The sequence below is a fragment of the Ursus arctos genome, unplaced genomic scaffold (assembly GCF_023065955.2).
Source record: "Ursus arctos isolate Adak ecotype North America unplaced genomic scaffold, UrsArc2.0 scaffold_5, whole genome shotgun sequence".
In the NCBI taxonomy this organism is placed as follows: Eukaryota; Metazoa; Chordata; class Mammalia; order Carnivora; family Ursidae; genus Ursus; species Ursus arctos.
Genome location: NW_026623067.1, coordinates 49,592,373 through 49,607,485, shown reverse-complemented (window position 1 = coordinate 49,607,485; position 15,113 = coordinate 49,592,373). Strand labels below are relative to the sequence as shown.

The 15,113-nt window shown below is 41.7% G+C and overlaps 1 long non-coding RNA gene across 1 annotated transcript in view; it reads right to left on the bottom strand.

The window, feature by feature from the left end:
- Positions 1–15,113, bottom strand: part of LOC113255306 (uncharacterized) — a 140,077-nt gene that overhangs the window by 54,783 nt on the left and 70,181 nt on the right. The window contains exon 6 of the long non-coding RNA XR_008957481.1: positions 13,217–13,265. This is a non-coding gene — a long non-coding RNA (uncharacterized LOC113255306). The remainder of the gene's footprint in view (positions 1–13,216; positions 13,266–15,113) is intronic.

The following is a 15,113-nucleotide window of genomic DNA, read 5'->3' as shown; positions in this document are numbered from 1 at the left end:
TGGTGTGAGCAGAGCGCATCCTGGGTCAGCCAGCCTTCCTGGTAAGGCGGCTTTAGGCCTGGGGTCGGCCCGCTCAGGGCTGCCTTCACAAGGGGACCTCTAATAACATTTGAGGATTTTTGGTTTTGTTTCCAGGCTTCTTTTAAAAAGATAACAAAAGGATGAGCTGAGAACTGAATCCATGTAACAGAATCACACATACACACACACACACACACACATACACACACAGAGTCAGGAATAAATTATATTCCCACAAATATACATACAAATATTAAGCAATGGCGTTCCAATTTAACAGTGATTCTTCCCAAGAAAATTTTTAAGTAAAAAAAAAGAAGAAACAAACCAAAAGGAAAAAGTCCTTGGCCAGATAAGGTCCAGTTCCTGGTATTCTTGAGATTTTTCAGGTCTGTTCTGCTTGTGAACCCTCTTGCCCCTAATTCCTGTCTCCATGGTTGGCATTAGATGGGTCACTGCCTGGTCTTAGGACTTTCATTCCCTTTGTGAGCCCTATCACTCTCTCTGTCTCCATTTGGTAAAAATGTTGTGCTTTTTTTTTTTTTTTTTTTTTTTTTTAAGATTTTATTTATTTATTTGAGAGAGAGCGGGCAAGTGGAGGAGGGGCAGAGGGAAAAGGAGAGGCAGACTCTCTGAGCAGGGAGCCCTGTTTACTGGCTCTCTGCATTTCACAGAAAGAGAACTATCTCCAGGCTGAGTGTTTCCAGAAAAATCTACCACCATAGTGGAAAAGCCACTCCTGAAACTTATTTTATCACACAAGTATCCAATGCTGGAATGGGCTAAGGTTTCTCCCTTCCTTTTTTTTGACCATTGGTAAGGATGCATGACTTGAGTGAATGTATTAGTCTCCTACAGCTGCCATAAGAGTATCATCAAGTGGGCAGGTAGCTACTTAATAAATAGGAACTTATTGTCTCCCAGCTCTGAAGGCCTGGAGTCCAAAATCAAGGTGTGGGTAGGGCCATGCTCCCTCTGGAGACTCTGGGGAAGGGTCTGTTCCAGGCCTCTCTCCCAGCTTCTGGTAGCCTCAGGCATTTCCTGGCTTACAGAGGCATCAGCACTCCATTCCTCTGTCCCCTCACTGTGTTCTCCCTGTGTCTTCATCTTCTTCCCTCTGGTCGACTGTCTCTGTCCAAATTTCCCCTTTTTATAAGGACACCAGTCAACAGTCTCGTTTTCAATTGATTAAATCTGTAAAGACCCTTTTTCCAAATGAGGTCACATTCTGACCTTAGGGGGTTAGCACTTCAGCGTATCTATTTTCGGGGACACAATTCAGCCAGTACCAGTAAACAACCTTGCCCTTTAAATATTGTCTCAACTTACAAGGAAAACTGCTCTCTCTTGTTTGGTGGAATATTCTGGAACTAGAGTAATAACAAGATCCAAAAATGGTAAAGAAGAGCTGCGTGGTAGGTTAAATCGTTGCCTTGGTTTTAGAAACCTCTCCTTGGCCCCTTCCCCTCATGTGGGCTGCTCAGTCCCCTCTTCCAGTTTCCCTGAAAGAAGTGGTCATCTGATTTGTACTTTTACCCGAGGTTTCTTTCCTAAACTCCCAGCGCCTGGACACATTGGGGCTGCTTTTCCTTGCTGTTACCGTGGCTCTCACCAGTGACAAGGAACTTCTCCTCATTATTAATGGGGAGGGGGAGAAGTGCTGGAAAATGTGTCAACACAAGTACTATTGGTGGCCCAGTAGTAATTCACACTCCTTACGGTACAGCTGTGATGTAAGACTGAAAGTGACATTTAAGAGTGCTGAGATCCTGAAATGAAAAATAATCGAAAAGAGAAATTGTCGGGATTGGATCATCACTGCATTTTCTTCATAAAATCAGAGCACATTTGTGTTAATGAACATCTTGGGTTCTCCTAATTTTCTAGGCAATATTCATACCAAACGCACGATACAAATCTTATCCTCCAGGGCTCACACAATGACGTGGTTAATCACCTTTTCTTTCCACAGCACTCCTCCTGCCTCACCAGATTCTCTTATCAGCCTCCTAAGTTAGGGAAACAGATATGATGAGTAGGTGAGAAAAATGACGGGGTTCAAATTGCAGGGGGACGCACGGGGGCCTGGGTCTCCCATCCTTCCAGCGGGCTGGGCAAACTGGTGGTACACGGATAAGACACGTTGATTTCACATACAGGTTGGGCTAGTTTTCAGCGTCTCGTTTGAACGTTCTGTTTTTGATTTTTATTTTCCAGTTTTTCTAGTTGGGTCAGCCTTTGGTAGATAAGTTGGATCAGAGGAGAGATCCCAGTCCAACTACAAAGGCTTCCCTGGCAGGTGGGATTTAAAAGGGAAGGAGGTGAGAGTAAGCTGGATGAGCCAGGTGAGAGCCAGCCAAACCCTTGTTTTTGCATGGAGCAGACGGGAGCACTTTGTGCAAAAGGGAGTGGGACGACTGGATTTCCTTTCTTTCTCTTTCTTTCTTTCTTTCTTTCTTTTTTTTTAAGTTTTCCCCTCACTTGGAAAAATTTGTGTTTTTCTTTCTGATAATTCACTAGCACTGTACAAAAGTAAACAGTACAGAGAAAATGAAGGTTTCTACAATGTCAGTATTTCTCTACCTTGGCTATGGGGCAGCCACATTGACGATGGTTCAAGTTCTTTTCGTCCAGACTGCTTAATACAAACACTATGTAGGTCTACAGCTTTATCTAGATATAAATAGGATCACTACCAGGGTCATAATATTCTGACTTTTCTATACTTTCTCTTCCTATAGTGCAGATATTTTCCCATGTCAAACCATGAAGATGTAACTTTTTTTTTTTTAACTACATTTCATCTTTTAAAATAAAGCAATTCTGGCACAGATTCAAACCATACATAAAAGTATAAAGTGAAAAGCAAAAGTCTTCCATCCTTTACCTCTAGTCCTTTTCCCTGAAGGTAACCATTATTTAACTACTGTAACAGTTTCCTATATTTTCTTTCAGAAATGTAAAAATGTGGGGCACCTGGGGGGCACAGCGGTTAAGCGTCTGCCTTCGGCTCAGGGCGTGATCCCAGCATTATGGGATTGAGCCCCACATCAGGCTCTTCTGCTATGAGCCTGCTTCTTCCTCTCCCACTCCCCCTGCTTGTGTTCCCTCTCTCGCTGGCTGTCTCTATCTCTATCGAATAAATAAATAAAATCTTAAAAAAAAAAAAAAGAAATGTAAAAATGTAATTACTAACTCTCCATACACGTACATATAGATAACTCTTACTCTGTTCTGTACCTTGCTTGCTGTATGTAATACGTCTTGAAATTTTGAAGACTCAGTGTATACAGAGATACCTTGTTGTTTTTGACAGATGTCTAATATTCCATTGTGTGAATATACCATTATTTAACAGTGTTCTGTTAATGGACATTTAAGTTGTTTTAAAATTTTGTATTAAAACAAATGGTCCTAGAGTAAACATCCTCATACATACATCTCTGTATACAGAATAAAACATTAGTGCTCATGTCTCCACTCTCTCACCAGCCCTGAGCATAATTTATACTTTTATAAAATCTTTTGCTGATTTGTCCATTGATATCTTGCTTTAGTTTTCATTCTTTGATTGTTAAGGAATCTAACCCTGTCTTATATGATTTGTTACCCTGAATTGCCTGCTTATAACTTTGCTTGGTGTTTATTAGTATAGTTATCTTTCATTAGTTTGTAAGAGGAGGACTATATTCTCATGAAAACATGCCTACTGAATTCCAAGGATGGATCTAACAAAGGTTTAAAAAAGCAATTATTCTTTACATATTCATAATTCTCTAATAAACTCAGCACAAACCAGGCTAAAGTTTACATCTGTTAAAGAAAAAAAAAATGCAGGAGGAAAGAAGAGTTTGTTTTCCAGTGTTTCTTGTCATCTGAAGAGCATTTTTTTTAGAGAGAGAGAGAGAAAGAGATAGAGAGAGCATGGGGGGAGGGGCCAAAGGAGAGGGAGAGAATCTCAAGCAGGCTCCATGCCCCCTGTGGGGCCCAAAGTGGGGTTCAATCTGATGACCCTGAGATCATGACCTGAGTCAAAACCAAGAGTTGGAGGCTTAGCTGACTGAGCCACTCAGGTGCCCTGCCATCTGAAGAGCATTTTTAAGGAAGTAGTGAATATGCTAAGGAAATCATTCTTATCAATTTAACACACGTTCCTCATAAGCAAGTCTCCGCTATTCTATCCACATAAGTAAAAGTAACAAAACAATTCTATCTGATAGACTTCTATTCATTCTGACTGATTCCTCCTCAGTCCAAATTACTAAAGTTGTCCTATAATACTGAAAAACAAACCTGTTTACAGAGCCAGTGACATCATAATGATTAGGATTGCATTCATTTTCACTCCCTCACACATTTTCCTACTGGATGAGTGGCTTTCTTGTTTAAATATGGAATTCAGTGATCATAAAATGGATTTCATCCAGATACAAAATATGAAAAACTGAACTCATGGGAAATGATCCTTGCAGTGCACACCACCCTCAGGCTCGAAGGGGATTTTCTATGTCATCAACTGTAGAGGAGCCATAATAATAAAACATAAAATATTATACAATGATTAGAAAATCGAGAGTCACATACCACAGAATTACTCCCCAGCATTGTTTTCTTAGCCTAATGCATTCTCACTCATTCTCAGCACCCACAGCCAGTCCATGTGGCCTCTCCCTAGAAATCACACCCCTCGGTTGAGCTAAGGGATCCTTCTCCCTGCTTCCAGAACACTGCATGCCTTTCTCTAATCCCTTACTACACAATTCTGAAATGACGTGGGATGCCCCGTTTGCTTGCCGGCTTTTCATGTCCAGGACCCCGTGGTGTTCATCTTTGCCTGCCTGCCAGCTCCCACTTAATGGGTTTTCAGTTATTACTTGTTTTGTTGCATTACTGTTAATATTTTGAACTATGCGGAGAATCATTTTGTTCCCCATTTTTGCTCACTCATGGCAAACACACCCAACAGCGACCACTACCCCTCCCCCCTTATCCTTGCTGGTAGAACCTTGATTTTGTTTGAAGTTTCGCTCTCCACAAAGCTATGTGCTCAGGAAATGACTCCTCTTGTGGGGCTGAAGTGGGGGGCATGAGTGGTGACTGGTCTGCACAATCCTGGCAGCCCCCTTCCCCTGGCCTGGGGCCCAATTCTAGCCTATGAGATCTGAGAGTAAGTTACCTGGGGAGTTTTAGGAAAAGGCTTTTCTTAATAGTATAGAGAGACTCATGGGAGGAGACGCCCTCTCTCCCCGGGGATTGCATGCAATATCCAGAACAGTTGCAGAGATCTTGCAATATGAGGGAAGACATAAGACAGCAGAGACATTCTTCTCCATGGTGTGTTTGAGTTGGAGTCACCTGCCTACACACTTTCACTGAAAGAGAATGAGCCCCTGAATGCATCCGAAATACATTACCACACAATAAAAATGGAAAGACACCAGAGGGGATTTAGGAGCCTCTATTGGAGGAAACAGAGTCAAAATTGAAAGTTAAAACAAATCAGGATTTTGTCTCATGGTAGAGAAGCCTCTGGATAAACCTGGTTGCTGTTTTCAAATTCATGGAGGGTTTCAAGGATGGGACATCAAACAGTTATTCCCCATGACTTCTGAAGACCTAATGGGGAGCGGAAACTGAATTAAAGCAGGAGAGACTCCGCCTGGATTTAAGAGACTCTGCCTGGAGGAATGATAAAACCCCAACACAGGCCCCTAAGGATGAGAGTCTGTCCCTTTGGAAAAAGACAAGAGTGGAAAACATGAGTCTCTGGGCAGTTTATTATTCACCTACTTGAGGCAATGGGAATAACCAAATGACTACCTGAAGTTTGTAATTTTATGCTAGCTTAGAGATGATAAGTTACTGAAATTCGAGTGGGTGCGGAATCAGCTACAGACCTCCAAAAGTATTCTTTAGGCTCTAAGTTTGACCTGGCAGAGCTGAAAATACCTGTTTCATCACTATAAGGCCAAAATGTCAGCATGACATCCAGTTTATAATTTATGTTCAACATACACTACTTATCAGAGCTTTGAGATTAGTCATATGCCCAGAACAAGGACACTGCATGAGAAATGTAGCCTCGGGGAAGGTGGCTGATTATTTCCCGAGTGTTTATTAGTAAAGCTGATCCTAATCTGAATTCACTTTTTCAGGCAAGAATGTAAAAGTGAGTATTGGATTTGGTCAGTTTCTCTGATCATGTCAACACTCTTAAAGTACACCCAGTATGCAAGTCACCAGGCAGCGAGTGGGGAGCAGCCCCGCTCAGGCCCACCCATTCCTGAGTCCAAGGCCTGGGTTCAAGGACCTATTCAACAAATGATATTGCAAGTTGAGTTGCTAGCTGTGAAATTACGGCATGGATCCTAAGTAACCTGAGACCACAACTACCTCTCTCCTTAAAGCCGATTTTATATAAAAGCTATTATTAGCGAGACTCTCCCATCAACTCTGTAAGCTAATGTAAATACAGTAAAGGCACATCAAAATCCGTTTCAAAAGGTTCCTTCTTGTTGATGTGATTATGTATGTGCCCATCAGCCCTTCGTTTCCCTGGCATTGCGACTGGAGCATTTCTTTTCTTTACAAATTTGGCAGGACAAATCTTAAAATGCGGGTTCTGTGTATTGAAAACCATTTTTTCACAAATCAACAAACACTCTTCTGGTCTCACCAGGCATGTCTCCTCTGAGGCTTTTACTAGAACAGCAGGAGTTGGCACAGACCGGGCAGGACTCCCTCCTCTCCCCCAAAATGGACTCTCCAACTTCTCTCCTCCCTTCTCCTTTTGAAAAGCCCTTCACACCCCTGCCTGTTTCTCTGCTGCACAGAGGCACACACTCCCTAACTGCCTCAGGAGCCCGAGAAATACTGTCCAGGTTTTGAAATCTTCCTGACTTCAGATGAGAGGCCCAGGAGTTGCAAGGAGCTCCGTGTGGACTGCTGCCGTCTTATCCCCTCCCTTCACGCCTCCCTCTCCCGGCCACCTGGTGCCGGATGGAGGGACGCCTGCACATTTAGCTGGAGCCAAGTAGAAGGTCTGTTCGGGTCCTTGCTCGGTGCCTTCGGCTCATGAGGTCAAAGCACAGAGCCAGCCTTTACACGGGATGTGGGCACCTTACATCTAGGCTCTGAGGTCACCCGGAGCGGGGGACAAATCCTGTTCTGCCATCTAATACCAGTGTGTCTCTGGGCAAGGTTTTTAAACTCAGAGTCTCCTATAAACAGTTTCCTATAGAGAGGATAATAATACCTGCTTCCAACATTGTTGTAAGGATTAAGTAACAGACATTTAAAAAGCACCTATCTGTTACTCAGTGTTGTCAGAGAGAGGCATATACCCCTTTTTATAGCAATGAGATTTCTAAACACCTGCACTCAGAATACAGCAATAGATAGTATTTGCCACTGGCCCTGCAGTAATTCCCCTTAAAAGGAAACCTCAGTCTCAGGCCCTCGGTCACCCAGCAAAATAGCTGCAGATCCGAAGGACCTCATCCTGGCGCTCAGAGGACTGACTCTTTTCCTAGAGCCACGGAGGCTACAGCAACATTGCATGTAGCACATGCCTCACTGAGACATGGGAAGGTTAATGAGATAACATCGAGGTGGAAAGTGCTGAGTGTGCTAAGTATTACCATGTTGCAATTACCCTAATACTGGAGCGAGCTCTCCTTTGTCCAGATTATTCAAGAGCATGTGGCTCTGAAAGAGAAGGTACAACAGATGAGACATAAATGGACACAAGTCAAACACATCCTCACCCCAGGCACACTTTTCAGCCACACTGGGAGCTGCAAATAGGGAAAGGACTTTGGCCTCTAGGGTGCTACAGTTCAAATGTTTGACTTTCTGGGTTTAGAATTATATCCTGCCACGTTTCTGCATTGCTTCCTAGAGGCCACTGATGATATAGCCAATGTGCACCTGCCCATCAGCCCTGTGACCTGGAGGCAAGCCATGCCACCTTTCTGAGCCTCAGTTTCCTTGCCTGGAAAATGGAGATAGTAATCCCCACTTATTTCACACAGTCCTGAGGCTACACAGTGCGAGGGCCTTGAAAATTAGAAAGTGATGCATATTAACTTGAATTATTAGACGCTAGTATCTTTTTTCTCATTTCGTATCTGCCTATAACCAATGTTAAGAAATAAAGCTCTCTGACTCTACTGGCAGGTCACCAGCCATCATGCACCACAAACTCCAGCTGAATTTCCACAAGGTTGAATTATGGATTAGGTAAGATGGTACTCCTGATTCTATTTTGAAGGACCAGCTTATCCACAGCTCAGTGCTTATAGTTTGTGGATCCACTAAGCCATGCTATTATATAGAAATAGTATTAACTTTTGTTTATGTAGCACGTGGAATTTTTCAAAATACATTCACATATATTATCTTATGATGCTATTTTGGGTCTATGTGTAGGTCTCTGTCTCTCCCAGTGAAATCTTTAGGGATATTTGCTCCTCTCCTTCCTGTTTTCCAGCACTTTCCCCGTAGAAGAGGCAGAAGCCCAAGGTTTCAAGGAGCCAGGGCATGACCCCAGGAGTCTTACTGAACATGGCCTCGGTGGCAGCGGTCACTAAGGAAATGAAGACAGCTCTGAGCTGCCCAGTCCCATGGACCTTACACATGGGCCTGACACAGACAGCCCTGTTCACAGGGAGACAAGTGTCCCTCCACGACCTACGGTCCCCAATGCGGTTTCAGGAAAGGCTCTCACATTCCCAGAGCCTCCGTTGTTGCTTACTGACAAACCAGCCCCTCAATAATCTTATTGTATGTTTTCAAAATAATTCTCCGTAATGCCCCAAGAATGTCTGAACTTCTGTGTGAACTCGCTGGTTTGCATATTTTTCATCTTATTAGTGGGAACTCCGATAGACAAGGCACATGACCTTGGCTTTCCATGAGTCTCCCTGGGTGGGTGCAAAGGCAGTCTCTCCTGATGGTGAACTCCCAGTGCCCCCTCGTCTCCTTCTGATTCTCCCTCACAACCATTCCAGCCTCTTTCTTCCTTTGCCCTCTTCATAACCAATGTTAAGAAAGAAAGAGCTTTGCTTTTGATTACAGGTTACTCATTAGAGAATGCCACAAGATTCTGGTTCTGAATTTTTATGAGACAAGATTCAGAAAACAGAAGGAGAGCGCAGAGAGGATGCTGCCTTTGATGACCTGTTTACCCCAGCCCTACGCAGCTAGGAAGGGAGCATTCAGCTTTTGATTTCAGGATGACTGCACACGACCCCAGTTCTAATATCGCTTGTCATTCATAAATCCCCGAGACATCACAGACCCAGCCAGATGTGATGTGGTCTGGCCTAATCCTTCTATGGAGATGCAAGGGAGAGTGGAAGTTAAGCCTTAATTAAAAATGAGATCTGATATTGGAAAATTAAGGTTTAAAATGCTTTGAATGGGCCTATTTGAGAGTACATTCAAGTGTATGGATACATCAATTCAGGAGATACTGTTATTTTGCTAGATGCAGCCAATTTTATAAAATCATAAAATACCAAATTTATAGCTACAGGACGAAGTGCTTCCCAGTACCCCCGCCTAGGTTTTGACTATATGTAGCATGATATATTTTGGTGTACATATGCCAATTCCTCTCTGGATTTCCAGTTAAAGGTATCTGTCACACAAGGCCAAGGGACCACACTGGTAAATAAAATTTAAAAATAATTCTCCAATCTTTGCTAAGTCTTATATTTTTATTTTTTTTTCAAGAAATCTTTACTAATAATTAACTTTGTGTACAGTATATTGCATACATTCTACATACAATGAGATGTAAAGAGTCATTCTGGCCATCAAACAATGAAAAATCATGATCAAGCAGTGAGAAACTCCCCTCTCAAGTTAAACCCCACTACAAGAAATTTCCTTGCAAGTGTATTTTTAATAACCAAGCGACTGCTTTGGAAAATGAGGCCTGGGAACTGCATAAGACAGACTAGCTGGAGTAGTCAGGCAAAGATCAGAACTGAGGGGAATTTTGCAGGATGGAGAGTTAAGGATTGCAACTGTGTTTCCACCTTTCCACCAGCAACAGGAGGAATGAACTGTGCTCTTCTTTCATGTACTCTGGACTCTCCCTAGTGGGAAGTGTAAAGGGCAGTAAAGCAGCCAAACCCTGAGATCTATAGGGAGAAAGAGCAGATTCGAGGATTCACAGACAGAGTATCATCACACCCCAAAAAGTTAGAACTGACTCCAGCCGGGAGAGGTTAGCCCTTCAAACTATTGGGCTACAGAAAAGGCCTTCAGTAATTATTAGTTGAACGAATGAAGGAATGAGCAAGATGATCCCCAGAACTGCCTCAGTTCTACCTTTCATTCTCTTTGCAGATGCCCTTGCAGTTGAACGAGATACAACTTGTCCCTGGGCTTTGTAATGGCTAGACTCATATGTGTTCCTTTCTTGCAGAATGGGAGTAGAGTATGCAGTAATTTGCAAAAAACAACCAAACCAAACCAAACCAAAACAAAAACTGCCAAATTGCTTTCCAAAGTGGTTGTTCCAACTTACACCCCCCCTAGATACTAAAATACTTCTTGGTTGTCTAATATTCCTGCCAGAAGTGGGTATCATGAATTTTACTAAGAGGAGAAAGGTAACATAGCATATCATTGTTTCACTTTCCATTTCCCTGAGTGAAGTTGAGTCTGTTCTCTGAAATTACAGTTAGATTTATGTAATATCTTATCTACTCTCTAAGTCTCTTGACTTCTTTTTCATATTTTTTATCTCTTTGTCTCCCAGTCCCATTATTCAGACGTTATGAATAATTTCTTACATTTTTTTAATGTGCTCATCTTCTGTTTAACCAAGACACTGGAATTTTTATTCAATTATAATTTTTTTATTTTTAGAAATTCTATGTGTTTTGCAAATTCACAAAATCGTTACTTTTAGTCTTTTTTCCTTGTATATTTTAATCCCCTCTATTATTAATTTTTGCCAATTAAAAATACACTTATCTTACATATGATTGATATTCAATGTTATTTGGTGTCTGATTCTTCTATTTTGTTTCTTGGATCTCCCGCATGGTGTCTTGATTGCTTGTGTGTTTTGTGAGTTTTGACATTCAGGGCCAATTCTCTTGTGTTTAATTGTGGGAATTTTTTGAGGCCTGATTTGAAGGTGGGTTCCTCCAGAGAGTATTTCTTTTATTTCTGCCATGTGCCTGGAAGCAATTAAAACCTGAAACCACTTGAAAATAAAATTTTGGTTTTTTGGGTCCCTGCAGATAATGTAACTTCTGGACCACAAATCCCTGTGTGGGTTTGCTTGCAGTTATAAATTTTCAAGGGAGATTCCACCCCCCCCCCCCCAGCACAATAGTCAAGATAAGCAAGTCTCCTTGCTACTCCCATCTTGGGGTGGATTTATACCTAGTTCACCTGTATATTGAAGGCGTTGCCCTCTGGGGTCCTAGCTTTGTCGGGGTGGGGGGGTCTTCTATTAGACTTCACCTTGATGGGGTTCTTGCCTTAATCATCAAAACCTAAGGTCAATGCCAGCAGGGCTCTTCAGATGCCTCCACGGAGAAGGCTAAATTCAGAGCACAGTTCCCTCCCAGAGTTCTTGCTCTTGCTTTATTTGCCTCTGAATATTTCATAGTCTCCTACCAGCTCAGTGATGCATTTAAAAGTAATTTTTTTTTAAAGATTTTATTTATTTATTTATTTGACAGAGAGAGAGACAGCTAGCGAGAGAGGGAACACAAGCAGGGGGAGTGGGAGAGGAAGAAGCAGGCTCCCAGCGAAAGAGCCTGATGTGGGGCTCGATCCCAACACTCCGGGATCACGCCCTGAGCCAAAGGCAGACGCTCAACGACTGAGCCACCCAGGCGCCCCTTAAAAATAATTTTTAATTCTGATATTTTATTTAGCATTTTTAGTTGTTTTCAGCAAGGGATGTTCAGGGTATCTAATTTGTTATACTGAAGCAAACAGGAGTTCTATTCTATTATTTATTGTATTTTTCTGTATATTTGTGGTATTTTGTATTTTAAAAAATATAACAATTCTAAGAAAAACTCCTGGAAGGAAATAGACAAAAAAATTTGTTAAGTTAGGATGGTGAGATTACTGGTGAGTATTCTTTATCTCTGTTTTTCTGCACTACGCACACAAGAAAGAAAGAAAGAAAGAAAGAAAGAAAGAAAGAAAGAAAGAAAGAAAGAAGTTGGTAACCAAATGGAAAACTTCAGGATCACAACTTAAATAACAGCCCATTTCCATAAACTGAACTGTCAACTAATTCTTAACTTATTTTAATCAAGTCAACTTTAGAGAGCAAGTATACCCTCTCCTTGAAAAAGACCCAAGAAGTAGGTAATGCTGAGTATTACCAAACGTAGCGAATTCACGACCCAACTTTCAAATACACAAGATGATCTTATCAACTTGTTTTGAAAGAGCTGGATACATATTTTCTCCTTAAAGAACAGTAAGAGATGTTTCTAGTAAAAACATCTTAGGAAAATTAAACTTTAACACTTCCTCATTAAATAGTGTAATTCTTTCAAATCTCTTTTTAAATCTCTTAAATATACACAATGGCTGTGGAGTATTTTTAAAATAAATAATTCAAGTTGATGTCACATTGATTACAGTGTCCCAGTCTCCGGAATATTTGTGGACTGGCAAACTCGATCATACCCAAAACTACCGCCACTCCCAGAGACAGCCACCCAGTGAGGAAGTGTTTTACGGACTTACCCACACCACTTCTGACCCCCTCCTTACCCTACACTCACGGACAGGAGGTCATCAAACTCTCAAGCTGTTGCCTACATGGTAGGTGAAAATGGTATCTCACTTTCACTCTTTTGACAGCAGTGTAACTAAACATTGCACAAAAATGAAATAATGTTTTTATTTAAATGACTTCTCTTATTTACCTCTCTATTTTGGGTTCCCTTTAACTTTTTGTTGTTATAAACAATGCAGCAATTGATTTTTTTTTTTTTTTGGTACATGCATTTTTACACATTGTCCTCTTATATCCTTAGAATAAATTCAGTATTTTGTTATGCTAATATTTTACCATATTGCCCTACTTTGGGATAGGCGCAAGTTCTTACTTCAGATAAAAGTTGTTTTAAAAAAAATCTAAAAGATTACATTTCTAAAACTAAAAATATTTGTATTTAAAATGTTTACTTTGTATTACCTGTTAGTGTCTTACTGTCTGCCATCATCTATCTTGCTGTATCTTGTTTCTAGAAAAAATGTAAATACAATAGCCCAAACTTACAAAACAAATAAGTTAGGGAGTGACTATTTGCATTACCAAATTATTATTTGCTTTACAAAATGGTACCAGTTTAAATTGAAAACACCTTGAAAATATTTGAAATAAGGCCAAATTTGCAAAAATTCAATTTACATATAACTTTGCCAGGATATATCAAACACAGAAAATGAGATATACTTATTTTAACATGATTTTACGAATCCTAGGCAGTTGAATGAATTTGCTGCTGTTTTTTTTTTTTTTTTTTTGAGAGGCAAGTTGTGTACAGCATAAGGAATCCATGAGGGATTAGCAAAACTGTAATTATGTGATATTTTTTCTCAAAACTCTTGGGTTTTTGTTTTTTGTTTTATTAAAGCCTGTGCTTCAAAAGCAGAAAAAATATCCACTTCCCCTCCCTTGCTTTTCAGGCTTTCCACTTCGTGCCAGCCAACAGAGTGGCATATGGCCCATAACATGCATGGTCAACGTCCCGCCAGCATATTTGCAGAACCAACAGTACATATTGAACGAAACCACACCTCATGCAGACGACTTTTAATCATCCTTTACTCTTTGGTGTAGGAGAATGGTGGAGAGGTGGGTGGAGGAGGGAGATCTGGTTGTTGGCAAGATAGCTCAAGGAAGGGAAACAGACCACTACGGGGTGGGCGCTGGGGTGTGCAGGAGGTGGCCTTCTTATTCACTGGCTTTAATTCCCTTGCCAGACAAATGATATGACAATGCTGTAGGGCTTAGAAAAATTGGGGCAATGCTGGGGCCATGGGCAGCAGAGAGTGTATTAATGACAGCCTGCCTGGTCCTCTCAGTGGCAGATAAAACACACAGATACACGCTCCCCACATTTAACCAGCCCCAGTCCTGTATAACAAAGAGTTTCCCACTCTTTTGCCCCCAATCGCTCATCCTTTTCAAGCCTGACTCAGAAATACACAATATCCCATTTAAAAACACTTCTGTTTTTGTGAGAAGGGTCTAACATAGAAGCTTGGGGAGCAGGGAGGAGCAACTGGCAGTTTCCAATACATTTGGGAATCCCTGCCTGCACTCTGACCATAATTAGCGTAAGGCATTCAGAACATAGGCCTATGAGGAAGAAGGCAGGCATAGAGCAGGCCCTCTTGGCACTTGCCTCTTTCTTCACTCACTGCCTCTCTTCTCCTGCCAGGAGGTGGACTATAGGCAGCACTTACCAGGAGCCCACTGGTCACCGCTCAAAGGCCAAACGAGGCCCAGTGCCCAGAGGTCTGTTTGGCACTTTCAGAGTTTATGGCCTCTGGACTAGAAAAGGATTGACCCATTTTATTTCAGGAGATGGGTGGGAAGTGAAAGTAATTCATGGGAAAAGGACTGGACTGGGTGTCCAAAGACCTGGGTTTACTTCCAGCTGGGCCACTACTGAGCCCTGTGACCTCGGACTAACACTTAGTCCCTGCAGACTCATGTTTTATCGGCTGAAAAATGAGGTTTGAACTAAGTGAACTGGGGAGTAAAATTGGGCCAAGCGATCGATTTTGTGTGTATTTGGGCAGCCGTGGCCATGTGGCCGTGTGTGTGTGTATAGGAGGAGGATGGGGAAAAGAGGAAAAATGGATTAAAATAAGCACAGGTAAATGCTCAGCAGTGAAAGCAAGCAGCTGGAACAATGAGAAGGTGTGTCAAAGGAGAGAAACTTCCTTCCCCTTGGCACTGAATAACAAATTACCCCAAAACTTAGTGGTGTAAACCCAAACCAGTGTGTTAAAAACAACTTTTAAAAAAGGATTTTGTGGGTTATAAATTCAGGAAGGGCCTAGCTGCTTTCTTGTCACAT